The sequence below is a fragment of the Vipera berus genome (genome assembly GCF_964194415.1).
Source record: "Vipera berus genome assembly, chromosome: 1".
NCBI lineage: Eukaryota > Metazoa > Chordata > Lepidosauria > Squamata > Viperidae > Vipera > Vipera berus.
In genome coordinates, this window is record NC_138202.1 from 145,261,654 (window position 1) to 145,288,553 (window position 26,900).

Here is a 26,900-nt window from a genome sequence, read left to right on the forward strand (position 1 = left end):
GAAGTTTTGCTTTGGTCTTTATCTTTAAATGTTAATTGGCTGACTGAATGCTGATTTATTTTAACTCCCTGCTGGATTCTATCATTTTTTTCCTGCTTTTTTTCTTTGGTCTATTTGGCTGTTCTCATTAACTTCTGCTTTTCTGTAAGGAAACACAGCACGTGACTTTGGATAGTGAAAGTGCTTTTATTTGATTTATATTTTATTGGACGTTTATTGCAAGGAATTTGTATTTTAGCAACTTGCAAAAAGTTTTTGGATTGAAATATTGATAACATACCTTCTCTGTTCTTTTGTCTTTTTTCTGTTCTGTTTATCTACTACATTGAGTAACAACATATTGGATTACAGAGGAAAGGAGGTTAGATTAGATTAGATTAGATTTATTGAATTTATATGCCGCCCTTCTCCCTAAGGACTCAGGGTGGCTCACAACAAAACATGGAATACAAAATTTAAAAAACAATTAAACAATACAATAGATACATGACAATTTAACTCAATAAAAGCCAAATTTAAAAAACATAGTCAGTCCAGACCCGCTTGTTGGAATAACCAAGTCTTCAGGTCACGGCAGAAAGACCGAAGGTTGACACTTGGGGGGGAAAAGACTGCTTGGCAACATGCAAACTTTAACTGAAAGTTTTCTTAAAATGTGTGATGAACTTATAAAGATCATGAAAAACATTCAGAGAAAATTAAACCTACAAAAAGAATGTGATTTCAAGGATTTGTTGGGATGAAATAAGGTTTGAGAAATAACCGTGTGTGGAAAACATTCAGGAATGTGATTTCAAACCAGTAGATTGGTTGGGGGGGGAAAATGGACTCAGAAATAACAGAGTCAACTTCATATACTTTCCTGAAGTTCAAGCCTGTACTTCCATATAATAGTAGAAAACACTCTGGGTGGATAAGTGGTAAATTGGTCTTTTTTATGTGGCTTGAAGAAGATTGGGAAACGGATCTACCACATTTAACTGGGGAACAATTTCATCTGGACTTTTTTGGGAAGATAGACCGGCTTTGGAGATTGGACACTGTATTCAATCAAACAACAATTGATAAGAGATGGTATTAAGAAACAAACGTAGATATTTGATTTGGCACCAACCAGGGTTAATTTGGGAGATGATTTATAATACTTAAGAAGATGTGGCAAATTTTCTGCGAGTTGATCACAATAACAGTTTGTTAACAGAGGGTTTTGGAGTTTTGATCTTGTCTTTTTTATTATTACTGTTCTTGTTAACTATTTTGTTATTAGTATAGTATATAGACATGCATTAATAATTTGTAAATAGAATTAGTTTAGTAATTTAAAATTCTTTGGGCCTGTTTCACAAGGGTGGGAACCTAATATTGTAATATATTAATCAGCATTCAACTAGGGAGGACAATATGCCTATATCTATTAGTCTCTTTTTTATTGCACCTTTTTCTTTTTAATGTCTTGTTTATTGTGGGGTTTTTTCTTTAAATATTTTGGTTTTTATTTTTATTTATTTTTTAATAAAATGAAAATAGTTTAAAAAATAGATGGGCCATGGCAAAACCTAAAATTACTACTAATTAAAATAAAGTGAATGTAAACATTTCTCACTCATATGCCTACTATTTTTCCTCACGTGTTACTATTAAAAAGCAACAAACTGTTAACTTTGTCTTGGACCTGTACTCAGTGAGGCAGACATAAATTAAATACCTTTTCTCCACCTGTGAGATTTGGTAATATTAATCCTAAGAGTAGATAGAGTAGATAGAGGTGCTGATCAACGAAATGTGGGTCTCAGCACTGAAGTAAAAGACCTTGGAGTTATATGGAATTTAGTACAGGTAGTTCTCAATCAATGACCGGCCTACATTTACACTTGCAGTATCCTGCATGATTTACAATTTTTTTGGCCATAACAGTTCACCTAATGACTGCTGCAAAAAATAATAATAATCATAAAATCAGGCACAATCATGTGATAGCCCACTTAATAACTATCCTGACCTACGACTGTAACTGTGGGCTCAATTACAATCGTAAGTCAAGGACTACCTGTGTTTATGTTGTGAACCAGATTAAATGACTGTAGGAAACAGGGAGTGGAATTGGACTTGGAATTGCTCCATCTCCCTGACTTTTAAACAATTTTTTTTTTAAAAAAAGATTATTTGGAAGGGGAATCTTCCCACCCATGGACAGATAAAGCTCCCAATAACTCCCAATGCAGCCTTCCTGAGACTTCTGTCCTATAGTTACTAATTACTAGTTACTGGCCCAGTGATGGATTCTATTGCAAATCAGGGCTGTTTCCAGAGGAGGAGAGGAGGAGAGGACCTGGAGCTTATGGAGCAAAGGAACTGGATGAGGCTGTCGGCAGGCCCAGAGGAAGAGAGAGAGGCTTTTGGAGGAGTTGGTGGCGGCGGCAGCAGCGTGCTCCAGGGGCGAAAAGAAGCAAGGCCTCTTTAAGGAAAGGGTGGAAGAGTCAGGATCAGAAAAAGGAAAGAAGGCGAGGTTGTCAGAATACAAGCGAATTTGAGGGCTAATCCACATGGAGCCCCATTTCCATCTGTCCTGTTTGCCATCGTTCACTCCCTAGAGACTAAAATGGACAATGTGAAATTTGAGCGGGCCCCGAACAAGGAGTTATATATCGGAGGTGGTGACCCTTTGAGAGCTGTATGCAACGAAATTTCATTTTGATGTATGCCGATTGGTGTACATTCAAAGTGACAATAAAGTTATCATCATATTACCCATAGTTACCAATATTTTAAAACATTCTATTTTTCATTTAAAATTTGTCTTTCTTCATGGGAAGAATTAGGGAGATCTACATAAGCTTCTAGAACAAATAATTCTTATCCTGTAAGTACAACCACCAGACTCTATCATTTTATAACAAATATCCTTAATTGCAGCCATCAAAAGCTATTCTTTTTTAAGCCTAGTTGCCACATTTCTACTAAGAAAGTGTGGGACTGCAGAGAATTCTGTATATTTTCACCACAAGTGTACAGCTCTGTCTATGCAATTACAGACTGTAATGTCAACATTGCAGTGTGCGTATGCCCACAAATCCAAGTACATACCCACAGTACAATTATGTCTCTGGTATTATTTTCAGTCAGCATGGTTCAGAAGCTGAGAACGCTGATAAAAATATGAGTGGCATTGAGTGCAAGCTATATGTATTCAGGTTAAATCATTCTGATTATATTTTAGCATAGGAATAAAATGGGTTTGCCCTCGACGTATACCACATGCATATATTCAGCTGTTTCCAGGATTAGGTTTTAAACCCTGCATAGGAAATGTAGAAAGTCGCCTAAAATCAAGAGCTCTGCTGAATTCCAGCTTTCATTCAACATGAATTCATCGATCGGTTGTACATTCTGACTGTTTCTCACCGTTAACTTAGACAGAATTACTGTTATCATAAGCCACAAATGACTGTATGAAAGTCTGTTCTCCTTGTGAATACCAGTCTGATTTTCTTAAGGTTATCTGAACAAGCCATACTGAAATTAATATTCAGCTAAATATCCTACGCTTCAGGCTTATTAACTGTGCTTTGTGGGAATGTTCAGTCCCAAGGTATACCTGAGAGAATTTATGTCCACTTAAAATACTCCTTGAAATTACTTTTTTTTATATACAGGTAGTCCTCAACTTACAACCATTTGTTTAGTGACTGCTCGAAGTTACAATGGCTGTTTTTTGTGGTTATGCGATCAAAATTCAGACACTTGGCAACTGGTTCATACTAATGACAGTTGCAGTGTCCCGAGGTCATGTGATCCACTTTTGCAACCTTCTGGCAAGCAAAGTCAATGGAGGAGCCAGATTTTCTTAACAACTGTGTTACTAACTTAACTTGCAGTCATTCACTTAACAACTGTGAAAAGAAAAATTGTTAAATGGATCAAAATTCACTTAACAATTGTTTTGCTTAGCAATGGAAATTTTGGGCTCAATCTTAGTCATAAGTCAAGGACTATCTGTATTGCTTTTGTGTCATTTTTATCAGCCATTCTCTCTCCCTCCCTCCCTCCCTCCCTCCTTCTTCCCTCCCTCCCTCTTCCCCCCCCCCCTCTCTCTCTACAAAACCCTATTCATAAAAGCAGGGAACTTTAAATTAAAGGAGGTAAGCATGAGCAAATTACCAATATGTTTGCTCATTATCTCAAACGAAGCATCTTATGGATAACACTGTTTCCTATCAGAAGTTGAAATGTAAAAGCGACTCTTGAGATCCCAGAGTGAAAGAATGAATTAGAGCTGCCAAGGCCAACACTCAATTAAACACACACAGACTAATGCACACAGAGATACTGAGCGAGAGAGAGGATCTTCCTTTTATAATTAGAAATTTCTGTCTTTTGGGAAAATGAGACCTAGTAGGTGTAATTTACATGTTTGGGCAAGTTATAGCCTTGTGTAGGAAGCCTCCACCTCTTTTTTATCTGATGCACATACGCCCTGGTGTTTCTCTAATGCAGCATGAAATGTGTGGGACTTTTCTAGTGGCAGGCTGCCAGATTCATATATAATGTAAACAAAATGGTCTCATTATGCAACCTTCTCCCACACAGCTCAAAATTGCTTTCTACTCAGAGGAACAAGCACAAGCTGGTTAAAACTTTGTTGGCTAATAATGGCCAAGGCACTTTGTTTCAGAAGCTTGTCTAAAACATGTGAAGTGGCGCAAACCATGCATGAGAATCTATGCTGCATTGGTTGAATTGCAGGTTTCACTGCTAATCTAATATGGGGGCCAGTCCTGCCACAAAAAAATATAAGTAAATTGTCAGGATATTTTTTTTCACAGCAATCTCATTCAATCTCCAAAGAAAAAGGAAGTGGTGAAATTCTCATGCATGGAGTACAAAATCTTTACTAGAGGACTTTGTGGGAATCTTTTCTTTTTTAATTGTGCAGATATGTTGTAGGTGGCCTGATCCCCTCTTAGTTAAGTCCCAAGAGAAGACATAAAAGAAATCATCCTGTGGTCTATTTCAGATCAGGAAGAGTGAGACTCCAGATCATTTTCTGGATGATGGAGAGAGATAGAAGTGAAAAACAATGAAAAAGCAGCAGCCTCGCAGCTCTCATGCCAGCAAAGAACTACTGTACACCAGAGCAAAAGTGGTTTGAAACCCTCTGAGAATTTAAATGGAATGAAGCGGAACCTCTTTTTCAAGTGAAGGAAACTTTTTCAAATTAAAGGAAGGCATGTTTTGGCACAATAGATACCAAGACTGTGCAGAACTTCGAAAGTGATGGTGGTAGCTTTGTTTCAGTTAAAAACTATATGAAACTTCCCTTCAACATGACTTCTGGAAGATATCTCAATGCATACCCATGCCCACTTTTGAATAGCAGAGCACCCTGTCTCTCTGCAAGAGAAAGTAGGTTTCTAGGTGTGGCAAAAGCAATAGCATTTAAGGTTATATACTGCCCCATAGTGCTATACAGCACTTTCTGGGTGGCTTACAATGTAAGCATTATTTGCATATTGCTCCCAACAATCTAGGTCCTGGTGTTACTGACCTCGGAAGGATGGAAGGCTGAGTCAACTTTGAGCCCTGTCAGGAACAAACTCCCAGCTGTGGGCAGAGTTTGCCTGTAATAATGCACTTTAACTACGGCATTACTAGGGCATGTGCAATACATGCACAGAAATCCATTTCCAGTTAAGAAACACATGAGGTAAAGCATCATTAGCTGCACAAAAGGCCTCCCCAAATAGAAGACAAATTGTTCCAATCTTGCCAAGCTCTATGAGGCACAAAAGGATCTTCACATAAGCTGCAGGAGGAAGCCATTTCTCTGATCTGTACCGTGTCTCCAACAGCCATCATCATTTCTCTGTCTAGGACATGGGTCAGCAACCTGCGGCTCTGGAGCTGCATGCGGCTCTTTCAGCCTTCTCCTGCGGCTCCCAGTTTGCAGAGAGAGAGAGAGAGGCACTTGCACTTCCTCTCTCTCTCTCTCTCTCTCTCTCTCTGTGTGTGTGTGTGTGTGTGTGTGTGTGTGTGTGTGTGTAAGACTCACGCTGTTCTCGGAGAAGCTGACAAGCTTATTGGGTGGGGCTCTTGCCTTTGCTGTGTCTCCACAGGAAGCAGGAAGCAACAGAAAGCAAGGCAGGAGAGCCAGCCCAATAAGAATGTGTGTCAGCTTGTCTGAGAGCAGCGTGAAGCCAGCTTGCCAGGTGAGCAGAAGATTGGAGAGAGGGAGGGGGGAGAGAGAGAGAGAGAGAGGGAGGGAGAGAAAGAGAGAGAGAGAGAGAGAAGGGAAGCGCAAGTGCCTCTCTCTGTCTCTCTCTGTCTCTCTCTCTCTCTGTGTCTCTCTCTCTCTCTCTCAGTCATACACACACACAACACAAAAACACACTGAATGGGGGAGGAGAACTGGCAGACCAAGGGGAGAAAGAGAGGGAGGGAGAGAGAGGAAGGGAGAAAGGGAGGGAGAGGGAGGGAGGGAGAGAGAGAGAGAAAGGAAGCGCAAGTGCCTCTCTCTGTCTCTCTCTCACACACACACACAAACAAACAAACTGAGTGGGGGAAGAGGTCTGGCAGACCAAGGGCAAAAAGAGAGAGAGGGAGAGAGAGGGAGGGAAGGAGGGAGAGAGAGAGAGAAGGGAAGCGCAAGTGCCTCTCTTTGTCTCTCTCTCTCTCTCTCTCTCTCTCTCTCACACACACACACACACACACACACACACAGAGAGAGAGAGAGAGAGAGAGAGAGAGAGAGAGACAGAGAGACAGAGAGAGACAGAGAGACAGAGAGAGAGAGAGACAGAGAGAGAGAGAGACAGAGAGAGACACAACATACAAACACACTGAGTGGGGGAAGAGGACTGGCAGACCAAGGGCCAAAAGAGAGGGAGGGAGATAGAGGGAGGGAGGGAGAGGGAGAGAGAGGGAGGGAGAAAGGGAGGGAGGGAGAGAAAGGGAGGGAGAGAGAGAGGGGGGAGGGAGGGAGGGGGAGGAAAAAAATGAATATATGTGGTTGTCCTTACTGGACTTTTAGTAAAGAACATTTAATGAAATATTTTGAGGTGTTTTTTTTAATTAAGAGGTGAGGTATGGGGATAATTATGCTGTATTTAAAGATGGTAGATAAGCTACTAAAATTGTTTTTTCCTGTTGGGATGAAGGAGAAAGGGGTTTTTCCCTCTTTCTCCTGTCCTTTTCTCTTTTTTTCCCCCTGCAATTTTTTTCTTTTCTATTTTTCTGTTTGTAGTTTTATAGTTTGTACTGGCTTTTTATTTCATAAATATGAGGAGGACTCAAATAGACATTTGAGTATTTTATTTGAAAGTAACCTTCGTCCCAGCATCTTTTATTTTTTTGGAGTTCAAAATGCTTTTGTTGCATGCAGAAATAAAATAATGTTTTCTTCCTAGCAGTTCATTGATTTCATAAATGCAGCACACTATATTTTTTTACACATAGCATAAAGGTAAAAAAACAATATATGCAGTGTTATCTTCATTTTAGATGCGGATCCCAGTGTTTTCGGTGGGAAACGGGTCCAAGTGGCTCTTTGAGTGTTTTAGGTTGCCTACCCCTGGTCTAGGAGAATGGTCCCTAGCTGATTCTAAGGTGATGCGATCTTTCTTTCAAGCAATAGAACCTACTGAACTGATATTGCTAACCTGTTTGGTTTACTTTACTCAGGATTTTAATTCCCAATAGGTCATAGCCAAATGATTAGAAATAGATATTAAGTGCTGAAATTATACAATAGTATCCAGGTTAATAAAAAAGAAATCCCATAATATTCAGAAAACACTGCTCTCTTGTATATATGGAGAGGGGGTATATATTCAAGATTCCCTTCCCCCCCACCCCCCATTCCATTCATTAAAAACTGTTGGCTTTTGTTTGACTCTCAGTTTCCCCCCCCCCCCCTGAAGTTCTCTGATTTACGAGCTTGCAGTACACATTAAAAGCACTCAGCATTGAAAAAAGGAATTGGAATACAGTGTTCATGTATTCTGTGTACAGCAACTACAGCAGTATTCAACCAGTAGATGGCAGTGTTTATAACTTTGGAGTTGCATCTATGGTGTAACTCTATGCCTTATCTCTGGATATAAAGTTTCCTGTTTCCTGTCACAGTTAAGCAGCAAGACCCATGTGGGCTGTACACTGTTTGTTCTGTAGGGCTATATAAAGAATTTCTAACAGAGAGATTTCTTCCCAAGTCAAAAATACAATAGCAATCCTTTCCAGGGCTTTGTGGAAGGATGAATTATATTATATCAACTGGAGGACTAAATTATAATTTATACTTCTAAAGTTCTTCCTTTGTCCAGGAAAAGGGGACAAGGACAGAAAAAGGATATGCTTCTTTTTTCTTCTTTCTCTTATGTGTTTGACAAGAGGACAAACTTATAGATAGAATCGAACGCGTAGATGTCATGAGTTAGTGAACTGTAAGAAACTCGAATTAATGATAGTGGAAATGGAATCATAAAACTCCTTCATGAAAGTAAAAGGTGTATCAGGAAATCCAAACTGTAATTTTAACAACTCTCCTAAGGGAACTTAATTGTTTTCTTACCAGTGCTGTCCATTTCTGCTTAAGCTCAGAACATGGCCTGAAAATGAAGCCTGTCCTGATTTCGAGCCAATTGGGTCATTCAGCTTCATGTGGACCGTATTGACTTCCATCGTGGAATTCAAATGATCCACCCATAGTCCTCTAGAAATTTATAACCTGTAAGCGTGGTGACAATGCCATTTGTTTTTTATCCTTGTAAGGAAATAAAACACTCATTTTGGATAAAAGAGGATATTTGTAGCTCAGAGTTGAAAAGAGAGACCCTTAGTGCTCGATGAGCTTGGCTGTTTTCTTGCTTCTGATTCATTGCCCAAACTAAGTAACTAGCTAACAAACTAGGTACTAGCACTAATGATAATTACTCTGGGTAACGAAACGACTGCAAGAAAACAGTCATGCTGGGCGAGCACCTCACAATCATTTCTGCATAGCCCCAGAAGTCCATGTCTTTAAGAAGAGACTGGACAGTCACTTGCCTGAAATGGTATAGGGACTACTACTTGAGCAGGGGGCTGGATAGAAGACCTCCAAGTTCCCTTCCAGCTCAATTCTGATTCTGATTCTGATATGTGGCTATTAAAATTTATTTCAATATGGATGCCTCCTCAGCAGCCTGCTTATCTTTCAGAGTTACGTCTAAGGTTTTGGATGAATATAATTCAGGAAGTCACTATTGTATTGCAGGTGAATGAATCCAGAGAAGAGAATTTTCTTTCATCTCCTAATCTGTCATTTCATATCAAGAATAAAAAGTTGAACAAAGAAGTTCATAATCAACATGATTGTCTCTACAAGACAGTCAGTGATAATTTTCATAGGCCTCTCTACTCAAAGCTGACTTCTTGAATATCAGGATTTTCGCCTCCCAGTTCACTGAACATTAGACTTTGCCCTGAGCTTTAAAATTGTGTGGATCTGTTGCGTTTTCAGTTCTATCAAGGACCAATTTAACATTTACTCACCCTCTGTGAACTCAGCAGGAAGCTGCAACAGCCATGTAGCTGCGAAGTGTGTACACTGGTGGGGAAGACTCAAAATAGATTCCGAAGAATTGTTTTTGGATTGGAGTTTGGCAAATTGCTCCAGGCCATATGAAGATGTAAATAGCCACATGACTATCACATTTCAAAATGACTGGTGTGAATGTGCCTGCAAGCGTGTGAGACATTGCAACTAGTTACCTACCTGCTCCCCTTGAGTCATCTCCATGTGTTTAGGTTAAAAACAGAAGTCGCCATTGAATAAGCAACAGATCAGTGTCATTTCTTCCACCACTCCATTTTTTTTATACCTAAAGGCAAGATATGTAAGAAATGTTTGTCTGGTGAAACCAAGTCTGTTAAATCCAATAGTCTAGATGATCTTTTCGAAGTACCCAAGTAGATCCTTGATAAGGGAGACAATAATGTTTCATTTGTTTCCATCATTTGCTAGAAAAGAAGATGGTCATGTTTGCAAGGTCTAAACCACGGGTCGGCAACCCGCAGCTCCGGAGCCGCGTGCGGCTCTTTAAGCCATCTCCCAGTCCTCCTCCGCCATCAATCAATTCAAACTGCTCACAAAAAAACCTCGTGAAGTTTGAATTGATTGGTTGAACTTCTTTGGTTTGTGGGACTGAAAACAAGCCATTTGTGGGACTGCCCACAAACCTCTCTGCTTCTTCGGACTGCACAGAGGAAGAGACGGGAGGACTGGAAAGGTGAGTGGGCCCTTTTTCTACCTGCTGCGCGGGTGGGGGCGGCCAGTCTCAGGGTACCCTGGGCCTGCTCTTCCCTGCCCAGCAGGTCTCTCCTTGCCCTGCTCCACCGCCACCTCTGCTAGCCCAGGGGGGGTCCTCCGGGGGTCTCAGAAGCTTCCCCTGTCAGCCCCTGCCTTTTGGCTGTCCTGCAGGCAGCGGATCTTCCAAGAGATTCCCCTGCAGTACCTGCCAGGCCTGCTGACCCTGGCAACAAGTCCAAGCCATTGGCACACCTCCCCATCGCCATTTGTGCAGGGACCCGGAGGCGTCCCCACCCCCGTATGGGGATCCACAAGCCTCCGCCACCCCCTTCTCTCCGCTGCCTGGCCCGAACGAAGAACAGCCGAAGGCAGCAGCTCTGCCAGCCTCCGCCTCCCCCTTCTCTCCGCTGCCTGGCCCGAACAAAGAACAGCCGAAGGCAGAAGCTCCGCCAGCCTCCGCCTCCCCCTTCTCTCCACTGCCTGGCCTGAATGAAGAGGAGCCGAAGGCAGCAGCTCTGCAAGCCTCCGCCTCTCCCTTCTCTCCACAGCCTGGCCCGAACGAAGAACAGCCAAAGGCAACAGCTTCACAAGCGGAGGCTTGCGGACCAGCTACCTTCAGCTGTTCTTCGTTCAGGCCAGGCAGCAGAGAGAAGGGGGGGTAGAGTCTTGCGGAGCTGCTGTCTTCGGCTGTTCTTCGTTTGGGCCAGGCAGCAGACAGAAGGTGCTCTTCCCTGCCCAATGGGTCTCCCATCACCCTGCTCCGCCACTGCATCTGCTAGCCTGGGGGGGGTCGTTGGGGGTCTTGGCAGCTTCTCCTCTCGGTCCCCGCCTTTCGGCCGTCCTGCAGGTGGTGGAACTCTGGGGCCTTTTCCAAGAGATTCCCCCACAGTGGCTGCAACTGAGCGCAGGGGAAAAGGGTAGCAGTGGTGGGGAGAAGGAAAGGGTTGCTTCCACCCAACAGGCAGGCGGTGTTGCTCCTGCCGCCAAAATCGCCAAAGACGGTGAGCACAGCGGCTACCACGCCGGGCCTGGAGCACCTCCAGCATCTCAGCGAGTGCTCTAGACTGCTGCAACAGCAGCAGCAGCCACCGCTTTCCTGTTGCTTCCACCAGGCAGACAGGCAGTGCTGCTCCTGCCGCCAAAGTCACCAAAGATGGCAAGCACGGCAGCCCCACACTGGACCTGGAGCACCTCCAGTGTCTCTCAGTGAGCGCACTAGGCCTCCCCAACAGCAGCCACCACCACCGGAGCGATTGCCCAGCCCGCTGCTGCCATGGGGGCCAACACGGGAATTTGTTTCTGCGGGGGAGGCGGAGGCTGGCAGAGATGCGGCAGACCTCCCGCGTCTCTCTCACTGCCACCTCCACCGCTACTGTTGTTGGCTTCCGCTATGGCTGAACCCAGGCAGCCTCCTCCACCCCTAGCAGTGGCATCTGGGGATTCTCCGGTTTCATCAGAACCAAGCAGCAAGTTGAAAAGTTAGCAGTAGCAGCACTACCAGGAATGTTTTCAATCGTCCCCTTCATTGCCAAGCGTCCCCATGGAAGTCAATGGAGGCACCGTGGCTGGCCTTTTGAGTGAATGAGAGTCAGAGAGCCTTTTCGAGCAAAGTGTGAGTGAATAGAGGGAGAGGGAAGCTTTTTTAAGCAAAGTGTGAGTGAGAGAGCAAGAGAAAAGCTTTTGCAAACAAAACGTGAGTGAAGGAGAGCGAGAGAGAAGCTTTTCCAAGCAAAGACGAATGAATGAGAGCGGAGGGGGCAGGGCATTTGCATGTCTCGCATTAGGCTCCACTCTTCAGTTAAGCTCCGTTCTGTGCATGCACAGGCATGCACGCATGTGCACGTGCATTTTTTCTGGCTCCCAGTTTTTCCTTTTCTGAGGGAACCGGTTCCGAGTGGCTCTTTCACAGTTTCAGGTTGCCGACCCCTGGTCTAAACATTTGCAAAGGGGGAATCCAGATTTTGCATAACATATTTTTAGACTTAATTTGTATATTTTAAATATAAATGCAGTGCACCTTATTATATCAGGAAAGGATTGTGAGTAGGTGATCTATATAAATGCTCAGTCTGCAGCCCAGATTCAAATAGTTGATAGGCAGTTTCTATTTGCCACAATTCTTTTTCTTTTCGTTTCGTTTTTTAGAGGTTTATGACAGCAGCTGCAAAATTTCATTTTGGGAAGAACAGAATTGAGGGGGTAGCCACTCAGATAATCATGGATCTGCTGGGAGCTATATTCATTTAATTTTATCTCTAATTAAATTTAGATTGGACAGCTCTACCAATGCACTGTGTTTTCAAATGCAGAAGTGTTCTAAGACAACAGCTTCCCCACCTGAAGTGGCTGAAGGGATCTTACGAACCATATTCTTCTATAAGATCATAACATTCTATAAAATCCTAAGGCTACCTGAGTTGGCCAGCTTGGAAGTTCAGGATTGTTGTGAACATCCTGGATCATTCTCAATGGGTCCAATTCACGTGGCAGCAAATACTTTTAACTAAATATTTCCATTTGGGCAAGTTGTAGTTGGTTTTGATTTGGGATGATTATATTTTTGTTGTGGAATGTCAACTTCCTGTTCAGATTTGGATTGTTGGTGCTATTACCTTCCTGTAGAAGTTCCTGTTAGGAACTGGCTGACTCTGGGGACTCTAAGGAATTCCTGAACTAGGCTGACATGTCAAAAATCATATACCAGCTCAGTATAAAACAGCAAAATGGAAAGGACCGTGGCAGCTTGACCTAATCATCTTCTCTACCACTTTGCACTGAGCTCAGATAGACTTCTGGTCTTCTGAAGGGCTACAGACTAATCAAATACCTTGGATAATAGCTAGAATAGCACTGGTTATAAGTATCTGTAGTGAGGCAACCAATCACAGATAAGAGCACATATTTATGCATAATACATGATGGTGATGACTTACTTCTCTAGCATTATTGCATCTTCAAGTGGAGCTTACTTGCATCATTAAGTAGATGGGGGACCCACTCATGGGAAACTGCTGAGCCTGTTTGGTTTTCTTCTTGCAGATGTTTCATTCCCAGCTAGATGACACCTATTCATCAGTGCTGATTTTTCCTTCCCCATGTCAGAGCACTGTTAATGTTTCCTAGTGCAGGAGTAAAATATCTGCAAAAGAAAAAACCAAGCTCAGAGAAGGCCAATATTCTTGTTGTAAAGAATAGCCTGAGTAAGAATCAATAAACTAAAATCCAAACTTCAGTAAGTTGGAGGATATAAGTTGATGGTTTACAGTACAAGAATTAGGAATTTCCTATGCAGAATTATGGTGCACTCCATCTGAATGGCAAGTGTATAATTTGGATTTATACATTTATTCTAAGTCTGTTTGTTTATCTAATTTATATAGCCATCCATCTCACCAAGCATATGACACTGAGTGATGTGCACCAAAGCTAAAAATAACTAATACACTTCTAAAGCCACTATCATTACTAATTATGAAAATATATGCAAAATATAAAAACAAAGGTAAAACAAAGAAATAATAGATGAAGGGGAGGTTAATAGCAAGGAAGCCGCTTCACTGGTTCACTCATCTCTGAGTCTTTTGGCATAACCAGGTCTTGAAGCTCAGAAGTTTAAAATCCAACCTCACTTGGGGGGGGGAGGATTCCACAGTGTGAGTATCAAAGCACAAAGGGCCCCCACTAAGGGACCACCACATGTAACTCCCTAGATGACGGAACTCTTAAACATGCCCACTCTGCGGGATCTAGTGGGACGAACAGATGAAAGCAGAGAAATTTATAACAAAAGAATTGTGATTTTTCTTAACAAGATCAATTCCAAAGTAGGTTCTAAATTAGATCTCTTTATTAAAAGAAACAGTTTTAGACATAGCATTCTCATAGTTATCCATTTTATCTCCTGCAATTTATAGTATTAGTTTAGAGGGTCCACAATAACAAGTGCCTCTTTTCAGCTCTGGCTGGCTTGATACCGTTGCATCTTCCTATCTTAGACATAGCCTGTCAACAGTAGAACACGGGCTATATTGACTGCAATATCTATTCACAAAATTATTTTTGAAAACAGTCAAAATTGCAAGTTAGGCAAAATGAAGTCATGAGATACTAAATACAGCCATGCAAGACCATGTAACATGGATCAGCTATCTATTTTTCACCACCTCAAGGATTTCAGTTTGAGGTAGAATACCCCAAATGGCAAGAAATCTAGTCATCTACGTGAACAATTCTTTTTATATTAACTGTTGAATATACCATTTTGATTATACCATTGCAACAGTAACAACAAAAAAGCCAAAGACTTCTGTAATTGTAATAAGGTCTGTTTTTAATGAATGATACCCCTTAGCTTTTTAAAAACAAATTAAGATCCTTCCTTCCTCCTCCTCCTTTTCCTTTGTATGTCTTTGTGTGTGTGTGAGAGAGGGGGGGGGAGGGAGGGAGGGAGAGGGAGGAGAGCAAACTTGGTTTTTCATTTTGGGCTTCATGTTAAATTCTGTCAACTGTCAAGAAGTAATTTCTTACTATTTGTTTTACACTGGTTTACACATGATTAGATAATGATAGACTGTTGTTTAAAGTCTATTGTCTAAATTATTGCCTAAAGGAGGTTCCTGAGCAGGTGAATTCCACATTTGTAGACTGTTCTATGCCTGATAAGATTGTGGGAGTTATATTTTGACACATCTGGGCAACATTTTGGAAAGAGACTCACCTACAACATGTAATTTACAAACCATCACTGGATTTACAAAACATGCCTGGAAAATATTTTAAAATATTTTAATTTTTATTCTTAGGGAGGAAAAAATCAGAAATAAGCTTTTGCCTGGACACTAAAAACAAAGCTTATCTTTGTAGTGAATAAGAACTGAAGTAATTAAGGGGAAGAAACATTGATAGGCCAGTCTGCTCACTTCGGAAGCCACAGAAAGTATAAATCATCTTAACTGGGAGACTGGCTGGCTCTGGGGATTGATAATGGAATATGATGCGTTTTTAAATCTATGTTTCCATTTCTGAATGCCAGCCTCTGAAAATTAAGCCTTCCATTGCAGCTCGTCAGGGCTGCAATATTTACTCAATTAGTGGCTTATATCAGTCTTCTCAAACTGGTTTGTTGGATTACAGTACTGATAAACTTTTGATCATTTCCCTGTTCTCTATCCCACAGGAACAAAAGTCATTTTTTAGGTGATATCAACTATAACAAGCATGGGTAGTTTAAAAACAAAGGATGCTGCTATCTCCCAAGCTATAGTTACATATAAATTAATTGCATCATTAATTCCATATCTTTTTGAAGTTCAAAGACTATCTCTGGTTATCTGAATATGTATGGGCAGGTCCAACAGAACTATTGTTTGTGCATGTACACAATCAGGGGACGAGCATGCAAGCTTTCCAAAGGAGATAGATACTTTAACTCTTCATGTTAACATAGTTACAAAGCATTTCTTTCAAATGTTTTTCAGAGACCAGGAAACTCCTTGAATAAAATAGGTAGAAAAAAAATCACCTCTTAATGAACAAAACAATGTAAGAACTTGATGGTGTAGAATGAATGCAGATATACTTTATTGGTTGTGGTCTATACTGTGTGTCAATGCATGCTTTTGAAAGCTATCATTTTTATAAAAGGCTTTTCTAGCAATTCCACTGGGCTGAGAGCTCAAGGCCACCCAAGTGTCTCTGCTGAAAAATACTGCTTCCTCCCTCAACTTATAAGCAACGGTTTCATCAGAGCCTGCTTCACCAAGTCCCCCCCCCCACCTCTCTCTGTGGGCTTTCTTACATTTTATAATATCCTGAGCAGGACACCAAGTGGAATAGCTGGTTCTAGGACTCAACAGGGAAATTCACCAAAGACCTAAGAATTTTTGAACACTTTGTGGCAAATCCTACCTCTTGATTCATTTTTTTAAGCAACCCATCAACTTCAGTTAGATAAAAATGGAGGGATGGAACTACAATCAAATTATAATTTTAATTATTATTGAGAGGGTACATGTCTACAATTATTATTATTATGGTTGGTTGCACCATCAGCCAAATGTTTAGCTAACATCTGGATTTGGCTAACCCTTGCTATGTCCCTTTTCTGTTCTTCAGCTGGTCTTTTTGTTGATCAGTTTGGCCTTTCTTGTATTCATTATGTCTTCATGGTGTACTAGCTTCAGTGCTTCTTCTTCAATGTCCTTCAGATATTTTTCCAATGCCTTATTTTCTTCTACAATGGTCTGGCGTATTTGCAACATTTCACGCCCACCTATTTTCCTTAGTAAATAGAGTCTGTCAATGTCACTGCGTGGATGAAGAGCATGATTCATTGTCATTATTTTTCTGGTCTCCCTATGCAGGGCTTTTTAGTTTTGCTTGAATGTAGCCGACAATTCCAGCTCTCTATCTAATGACTGAAATTGCCCAGTTGTTAATTGCCATGATGGTATTTCTTAGAGTTTGAACTCTTAAGTTCTTTTTCACTCTCCTGAGTATATTTAGATCTACCTTCTTGACTTCAGTGTGCTTGGTGTTGTCAGCTTGAAGGATGCTCATGTATTTCCATAGGGCATTTTGATTCTTTCAGTTTTCACTATTTTTGTCTTGTTGATGGAAAGGGTGATGTTAAGTCGGGTTCGCAGATCGATGAGACGCAGGCGTAGGTGTGTGTATAATCTTTATTGGTGGTAGCGTGGTCTGAACTGCCGGACAACGGTTACCTGGGCATGCTTTATACCTGCCCAGGTGTATGCCTGACCAATAGGTTTGAACCCTGGTTTCCCGCCGGCCAGGCAGCCAATCCCTTTAAATCCGGCTTTCCCGCCGAACGTAGTTCCTGCGTGGAGCTGTCCTGATGCGGCTGCTCCACATGTATGCCAGCCCAGCATACACTACAGGTGGTGCCTTTGTCCAGTCCAAACTCCATTACAATGTTCTGGCTGTATTTACAGACTGTGTTGGGCAGCAATTCTATTTCACATTATTTTTTCATACAGCTTCAGATAAAGGAAGTGGGTTAGCCTGGTTTTTGATGTTTGATAGCCATGGCCTGACTTGTTCAGAATTGTTACAGAGGAATCCATATGATGACAAACAGTAGATATGGGAGTGAGTGTCCCTGAAAGATTCCTCTCTTATTATTAACATCCCCCATTCTGCCATTACAGGTAGTCCTTGACTTACAACAGTTCATTTAGTGACCATTCAAGGTTACAACAGCACTGACAAATGTGACTTATGACCATTTTTCACAGTTACAACCTTTGCAGCATCCTCATGATCATCTGATCAAAATTCAGATGCTTGACAGCTGGTTCATACTTATGACCATTACTGTGTCCAGGGTCATGTAATCCCCTTTTGCAGCCTTCAGACAAGAAAGGACAATGGGGAAACCAGATTCAGTTAACAACCTGGGGTTACTAACTTATCAAGTGCAGTGATAAGTGATTAATAACTGTCGCAGGAAAGGTCATAAAATGGGGCAAAATTCACTTAACAAATGTCTCACTTAAGGACAGAAATTTTGGGCTCAGTTGTGGTCGTAACTTGAGGACTACTTCTACTCACCAGCAGCTTTGTCTTCCATTGTGCCACTGATCTTTGCACAAAGCTTCCGATGTTTCTACTGACTCTCGTAATTTCTAGGCAGTTGATTATCCAATCATATAGCTGGGTCAAAAACGTCTTGTAATTAATCCATGCTACTTTCTGGTTGGTCTTCCTTCTCTTGAAATTTTCCAACGCATCTTGTTAGTTAGGAGCTAATCTTTTTTCCTCTGCTGTTTGGACAGTTTCCTTTCTGCTCAGGTGGAAAGATCTTGTTTTCAGTTAGACAATGTTGGACTCCACATGCTACCATAAAGGTAAAGGTAAAGGTTCCCCCGCACATGCGTGCTAGGGGCTGGTGCTCATCTCCGTTTCAAAGCCAAAGAGCCAGCGCTTGTCTGAGGACGTCTCCGTGGTCATGTGGCTGGCATGACTAGACACCAAAGGCACACAGAATGCTGTTACCTTCCCACCGTAGTGGCCCCTATTTTTCTACTTGCATTTTTACGTGCTTTTGAACTGCTAGGTTGGCAGAAGCTGGGACGAGTAACAGGTGCTCACTCTGTTACGCGGCACTCGGGATTCAACCTGCAAAACTGCCGACCTTCTGATTGACAAGCTCAGTGTCCTAACCCACTGAGCCACCACGTCCCTTACATGCTACCATACAAATTAGCAATTTGAATATTGTTGGGAAGCAGGTACTTGGCCTGAAGTTGCCAGGTGCTGCCCCTTTTGCTGGATCTTTCATTATCAGGTAGGTTTCTCCAGATGTTAGTCAATCCAAAATTTCACCTCCTTGCGGAATGTTGTTAAATTGCATGGCAATGAGTGAGTATAGACAAGTTAGATGTTTCAACGAAAAACCAAGCAATTTATCTTCCCCTGGTGCTGGCCAATTCTTGATCTTTCTTTCCTTTTACTCCACGATTTCTACTGTTATTAGCAGTTCTTTCATTACAGCTTCCTTTTTATTATCTTCATTCTTACCACCTTTTACTTTTATTATTACCTTCGTTCTTATTATTAGCTTCATTCTTCATTTCTTTAGGTGGTCTCATAGCTACACCCAGAACTTCACTGTTTCTTCTTTGACAGGTGTTGACTGGTTTACTACAGTCTCTCCACTGATGGATCCGTAGAAATGTTCTGATTGGGTTGAAATTGGAGGTTCTGCCTATAGTGTGGATTCAAGCTTTGTATCTGCTGATGTTCTTGGCTATAGCTGTTATTTGCTGCTTTATTACTTCCAGTGCTTCCTTGATTTTCCTTATTTCTAGGAGACGTTTCTTGTTTTCTTCATCTGTTCTAGCTTGCTTGCATCTGATCTTATCTTCCAGTCTGATCTTGCATTTTGTTGGTGCATATCATATTTGATATTTAGTTATTTATGGTCCACATGATTGCTTTAACAAATAACTCAAGATGACAAACATCTCCAACACACTTTCCTCCTTTTATTTCCCCCACAACAGCAACAACAACCCTATGAGTTGGGCTGGGAGAAAGTGTCTGGCCCAAGGTCACCTTGAACAGGGGGTTGGACTAGATGACCTCCAAGGTCCCTTCCAACTTATTATTATTATTATCTGGCTTTCATGGCTAAATAGAACTAGAACTCACAGTTTTACAGTATTGTTATCCTCATTATATTATTTATTTATTGACATTTATAACATTATTATTAAAAAAGCTAGTTCCTTCTCCTACCAAGCTAGTGTAAATGCCATTGGTCATTTGAACTGTACAATCCTCACTTAAAGAGGAGCCTAATACAATTTGGTAATTTTCCTGCATATGAAATGTAGCATTTTAATCTGAAAACAAATTGGATAATAGTGAAATTGAGCTAATAATTATCAACCCTGCTGCCAAGGTTAATTTAAATTCCTTTTAGAGTTTTTCTGCCAAAAGAAGTAACTATATAATCCAGGGGTACTAATGCTCTGTCACTTAGTTTTTCTTAAAGAGACAACTAAATACTTCTGAGTCCAGGGATTTTTGATATTCATTACTTCTAGCTATGCCTGATGAACAAAACATCCTGAGAATCCAGTGAAACTACTATACTCCAGCAATTTCTAACACAATAGCTAGAGGAGAGAGTGGACATTCTTCCTAAATGCATGGCTGTAAATTTGCAATAAATGAAAATGTAAAACTCTGTTGTTCACAAGCATGATTGAAACTATGAGCAGCTGTAAATGAATCTCTGAAATTTCAGGAAAGAACAGGCTAGTGAGAGAAGATCAAGGAGAAACTAATCAAGGAGAGAAGCAACCTAGAACTAAGGAGAAACTTCCTGACAGTTAGAACAGTTAATCAGTGGACCGACCTGCCTCCAGAAGCTGTGAATGCTCCAACACTGGAAGTTTTTAAGAAGAGATTGGACAGCCATTTGTCTGAAATGGTATAGGGTTTCCTGCCTGAGCAGGGGGTTGGACTAGATGACCTCCAAGGTCCCTTCCAACTTTACTATTATGATTATGATCTGACGGGCACTTGCATAACCAGATTGGTAATCACCAACATAATTCTTAGACTGTAGAGTTCAACTTCAATTAGATAAAAACAGGGAGATGGGACTACAATCAAATTATAATTTTAATTATTAAGAGGGTAAATGTCTACAATTATTGTTATTATTATGGTTGGTTACACCATCAGCCCCATGTTGAGCTAACATCTGGATTTGGCATAATTCTTAGACTGTAGAGTTCAGTAAGCAATCAACATGAGAAAGGCTCACATTGCAGAAGAAAGGATAAGAGAAGACATGCAAAAATCAGTTCAGCAGAAGGAAAGAGATGTGTATCTATTATAAGTAGACATTTACTGGTGTGTAGTATTTGGAACCTGTGGGCTAAATGTCAGCTGTGTCTATACAGATGTGGAGATGTTTCCTACATCAGGAGAACTTGCCTAAATTTATGCTCAGGTCAAATCAGATTTAATCCACAGCACAAGACTAAAAAGAAGCTTTATACTGTCGACTTGATTTAGGCAAGGCAGCGTCTTCTTTTGCACTGCCTCAGGAATCAAATATCTTGGACAAACCTGGAACTGTCCAATATAACTTATTCAATATATATACTTCACCTCTTTCATATGTTTTGAATGTCTTTACTAATCTAAAATGTCACCTCAGGAGTTCAGGTTATAACCACTACCACCACCCAACATGGTATTAGAAGCAAATAGCTAACACCATCTAATTCAAACACATTAACCACGTTTATTTTTAAAAAAGTATCCAATAATAATGGACACTTACAAAGTAATGTAGTATTTAGGAATGGAACTCACTGAGCAAACAAATGGAACTCACTGAGACTAGACTTCACCGAGCAAACTCATTGGGCAAACAAATAGGAGTTTCTCCGGAGAGTTCAGAAGAGAACTGAGGCAGAAGAGAACTGAAAGAAAGAGGATCAAAGAACCAAGGAGGTAGAGATTGCCGAATGGTGACTCTCCCTGTATCCTGAGCACTGCTGATGGCCCATGTTGTGTGACTGGAACATTGCTTGCCGCTGATCTTATTGAGGTAGCTCCAAAGAATAAATAAGGCACTTAGATCTCCAGAGAGGAAGCTCACTAAGAGAGGGGGTATTAAACTGAGGAGTAGGCAGAAGAAAGAGGAAGAAGAAGCACTAAGAACTAAGGAGAGAAAGAGAATCGGAATTGCTATAGGTGAACTGCTAAACAGATTAACGATGATGCTATCTGTTTCTTGAGTTCTCTTGATTGCCCATAGTGCACGATTGGAGCACGTTTGGTTGCTGACCTAGCTAAAGTGGCTTCAGTTAGCTAGGAAGAGAGCTCACCAAGAATAGAAAGAAGAGTTTTGTAGGGAAATTTGGCAAATTTGGTCAAGAGGGAAACACTTTGTTGTTGTTGAACATCAGAAGAACAGTAGATAAAGGGAACTGATCTTATGATCAGAAAGTGTATCTTTTTCTTCTTTCTTTCTTTCTTTCTTTCTTTTTTTGCCATATTTTCCTTTCTTGTTCAAATTAAGCTTATTTATATTATTACAAATCTGAAAAAGAATGCAAAATGGATGAAATGCAACATGAAAAACAATGATAACAACAACAAACAAAAATTGAACGATAATAAATCTAGTTGTACCAAGTCTAGACGTCAAACATTTCAGGAAAAAATATAATTTAAAAGACAATGAGATTCTATTGTCTGGGACAAAAGGAAATATACTACATCATTTGGACTGGTAGAAAACATTGCCATTTCAAAAATGGATAAATTACACATCATCTGAAGCCAGTTCTTAATTATTGGGAATAGCAACACCTTTCCAGTTTCTCAATATAATTCTTCTTCTCCTCAAATTTTGTAAAAAAAGTACTCAGATTCTACATTTCTGAATTTAGCATAATATTAACTTCTTTAGCATTGAGAGATCTATGTTCCACAAAACAATTCAAAAAACCAAATTATGTAAGTCAATGAACCTTCAAATTTTTTACACAACCAACAAAGAAAATCTTATTCTACCCTTTCAAATTCATGCTTTGGGGCAGCCAATGAACTCAACACAGATAAATCAATCACATTCTTAACTCAGATTAGACCAATTTAACATCCTTTAAAACTTGTGACATTGATGTTCCATTATTGGATACTGCAGTTCTTTAGTCTGTACAGATATCCTCAAGCCCAAACTTTCCACTGCTAAGCAAGGCAGCTGTTAAGTGAGTTTTGCCCCATTTTGTGAACTTATTGCTTCTTCTCATTTTTAGAATATTTTTTCAAAAATAGATAACCAACTGATATGCTGGAGCTGTTGCTTAAAATCAGGTAGAGACATTTCTTTCTTTAGACAACTGAACACGAATATGCAGATGCCTTTTTATGACATCTGCAATAATGCTGCAATTGGCACTAGAAAGAAAATATTTTACCTGCAATTGGTTTGAAGCACAAAGTGCAAACTGTCTTATGAGAAGGAGGGAAAAACTATCAGAAATGTGAACTGCTAAGTTACACATTTTAAAATGCAGCTGTTGCTTTTCCTAAGCAGAGAAAATACGGACAGGAAAGGCAACAAGAGATTTAGGCTTTCAGACTGAGACTAGAAAACACAAGCCACCTTTGAATCTAACTGTATTTTATTTATTTAATCACCCCACAGGCTGAAAATAAGTATAAAAGAGGACAGTAGTAGTTTTTTTAAAAAAAAAATCCAATGAAACTGAACAGATCCGAAAGCCAAATATGAAAGATTATATTTTAATGTTTAAGGAGGTATCTGTTTCCAAAGTGCAGTCATTAAATTGGTACAACAAAGGCCCAATCAAATAATTCTACTTTAGCAACGTGTGCAAATCAGTTGGATAGTTATCTTGGAAACTTGAGCATGATTTCAGGTGAAATCATTTCAGGTTGCACACCAGCAATGGTCTTGCCTATCTTTGGGACTCTTTGAGAATGCTGCACAGCAATCTGTTTGTCGACAGAAACCATCAAGCAGAGCTTTGAGGTTTTCTATGAGAAAACGCCATCCAAGAATAGCAGTTGTGTTATATTTTCAGCTGTGATTGCTTTTGATTTATGTTCCTTGAAAACTTTGCACTCTGGCAGTTGAAATGGATATGCATTTAACAGCAGGAGCAAAGCAGGGGTCCATTTTGAGGGTTGGTGTGGGAGTGTCATCACTAAGACAGCCAGTTTTTGTTTTGTTTTGTTTTTGTCTAAAGTCTTCCCATTATTATTCTGCCAGAACAGGAGAAATGAATTAAGGTCAAGGAATAAAGCAGCCAATGTATACCAGCACTGCCATCCGCTCCTTTGGTGCATTGTTTCAATTACAAGTCATTAACTGGAGTAAGGATGCCTGGTTTGCTAAACAAATGCAGATGGGGTAGTCAGACTCAAGAGAGAGGAAAAGCAAAACATCCCAGGGAGACCTGTCATTTTGTCTCAATGTTTTGCCTGCCCATCTGCTACTCCTGGCAAGGAGGGCCTCACCTGAGACAGTTGAAAACAGGCACTTGATATTGCAACACAGTGGTCATCATTACTATGAAATTCTCCCAAATATCAAACTTAATGGCTGGTTATTCATTTTCTGCAGATTTTCTCACAATAATTCCCAATTAGTTTCCTTGTTTTATTTCCTGTCATATTTCACTTCATTTTAATCGTACCCAACTTTATTATTTTTACAAAAAACTCAAGGTGCCAAATTTACTTAAATACTCCTTCTTTCTCCTATTTTGCCCACAACAACAACCTTATGAAGTAAGTTGGGCTGAGGAGAGTTACTGGCACAGTCAGCTGGTTTTCATGGCTAAAGCAGGACTAGAACTCACAGTCTCCTGGTTTCTAGCCTGGTGCCTTAACCGCTGGACCAAACTGGCTCTCTCAATATGCTTCTCCTTAAAAATCTTAATAACTTTAAAATCCCTGGTCACAGTGAGACTACTATGCTTATCAATGTATGGTATTTTCTTTCAGTGATATACTCAGGATTTCAGAAAAGTGAATTTCGAAGCATTACCTGGACAATTCTGAAAGCCAACTATACAAAGTTTCATTCTCACACAACAGAATTCTACTCATAACTAACCAAGCAAAAAGCATAATTTACAGATGTTTCATTTTAAAGACATTTGGTCGTACTTGAGATATGACACACTTTACAAACTCAGTCACTGTGACTGGCAAAGTATGGTTGGTTTAGGGTATTGAACTCAATTAAAGGTGCTAGTTCCATAAGCTATGGCTCAGTGTGATTTAACTGTGTTATTTTCATTTATTGCAAACTGGGTCAGGTGTAATATTGTCCTCAGCAATCATATCCTCTCTAAATTTCCATGCTTATTTCTTATTAATAGTGCCTTTTAGAACTGATTTTGACTGGCTGCCTAGCAACAAGGGTCACTGTGGATAGTTAAATGACTTGAAACACTGTGGCACACCTGAGATGTAGGACCACATCCAAAAGTGAGCAAGGCCAAGACTGACTTGAGGAAGGGATTCAGTGGGGAATGCAGAGGGTACCTTAAGCCAGTGTTTTTCAACCTTTTTTGGGCAAAGGCACACTTGTTTCATGAAAAAAATCATGAGGCACTCCACCGTTTTCCGCACCGTTGGACCTCCCCACGGTCGCTACACGAACGGTCGTAAGTCAAGGATGACCTGTGTTCTCAAGGGGTTGGACTAGATGACCTCCAAGGTCCCTTCCAACTTCTTCTTCTTATTATTATTATTATTATTATTAGCCTCTTTATTTCATTTCATTTTATTTTGGGGCTTTTGTTTATTTGTTTTTGCTGTGAAGGAAAAGGAAAGCTTGCATTTCTTTTTAATTTATCTTTCTGTATTTTCTTTTTTCTCCTTTTCTTTCTTCTTTCCTTCCCTCCCTCTCTTTTCTTTCTTTATCTTCCTTCCTGCCTTTCTCTCTCCCACTTTCTTTCCCTCCCTCTCTCAATTTCTTGCTTTCTACTTGTTGTGGAAACTGGAAGCTACTTGCATTTCTTTTTAATTTTTCTTCCTGCTTTTTTCCTTCCTTCCTTCCTTCCTCCCTTCCTCTCTCTCTCTCTTTCTTTTCTATTCTCCTTTTTTTCTTTCTCCCTCCCTTTTCCCCTTCCCCCTTTCTCCTTTTTTCCCTTCCTTTTTTTCTTTCTTTCTCACCTTTACCATCAAAAGCACTTCACTCCAGAGGGGGGGGGAAACCCCAAAGGTTTTTAATTGCTTTGGTCCAAAGGACATTTTATTATGCAACGTATCAAAAGGACAGGTTAAAAAAAAATCAGCCGTGTAATTTTTCAGACGCAAGCGAAGCCTCCAAGAGCGAAGCGGTCAGATCCCTCTATTTCGGGCTGGGGCGAGGGGTCGCGGCGAGCAAAGAAAGCGGAGCCAGGCAGCCGACCAGGCGGGAGTCTCGCATCCTCAGCCGCGCGGGGAGTAAGGAGTAAGCGGTGCGTGCTGGGGAAGAAGAGCTTTTTCGAACGTTGCAGGCAACCAACCACGTGACAGCTCAGGCGAGCCGGGCTGGCCGCCCGTCCATCCTCTTCCGATAAGCGAGCCGGTCGCCTCTCCCCAGCTTCTCTCTCTTCAGCAAGAGACCCTCCGAAGCCAGAGAAGGGGGCGGAGCTACGCTGCCGTGGAGCCCTGGTGCCTAGAGAGGTCGAGCCCACTTCTTTTCCCGGGCTTTTGCTTCCAGCGAAGTAGGGCCGTCAGCTTAGCCAAGGCTCCGGTGACCAGCGCTCCCCGCCAGAGAGTCTTGCAGCGCCGCTCCGCCCGCGGCTGTTCCTCCTCCTCCTCCTCCTCTCACCGCTGTCTCCTAGGTCAGTGTTTTTTCAATTTTTCCCACGGCACACTAGGCAACATCTCGCGGCACACTAGTGTGCCGCGGAACAGTGGTTGAAAAACACTGCCTTAAGCATCCACAAGGATGCTTGTACTGTCCACACAATTGTTAGGGATAGCTCCTGTTCATTCTCCCCACTTTCAGCCTCTCTGAGCTGCATACATTCTTTTAGAAGGCCTTGTTAATTGCCTAACTACTGTAGCTTCAATTAAACAGTCTTTTCCAAATTGATCCCTTGTTTACATGATGGGATTGCAATGCCCCCAAATTCCCAAGCAATTCTTCTTGCTGAGTGTCCGAGATTGCTAAATCAATACTTCAGGAGGGAACTAGTTTTTAAAAGACTCATTTAATTGGTTCTGGGTTTTCATGCTTGAAGAATTTAACCTCAGACTGATCTGTTCCGTATTGTTTGAATGAATGTGAGAATCAAGGCTTAATTACTCTAACCAGCATTCCTTTTCAGAAACACTGCTAGCCAGCTGCCATGTTAAATGCACAAAGAAATAGAGACAGCCATTAAATAGAAGAAAATCACGCTTAGAAATATTTATTTAAGTTGGGAGTAAGAGTTAAAATGGTAACATGGAGATGAGATGAAACCCACTGCAGTTTTAATAATCTCTTTAGTGAGAATACAATAGACTGGGAACAGACCACCTCATTCAACTTTGGTGAGAAGAATGAAGCTTGCTCCAAATGTTACTGTTCCTCATTAGCTTTGGAGAG

General features: G+C 40.9%; 1 long non-coding RNA gene across 1 annotated transcript in view; it reads left to right on the forward strand.

Moving 5' to 3' along the window:
- Nucleotides 1–26,900, forward strand: part of LOC308659158 — a 795,581-nt gene that overhangs the window by 595,430 nt on the left and 173,251 nt on the right. The window lies entirely within an intron of this gene.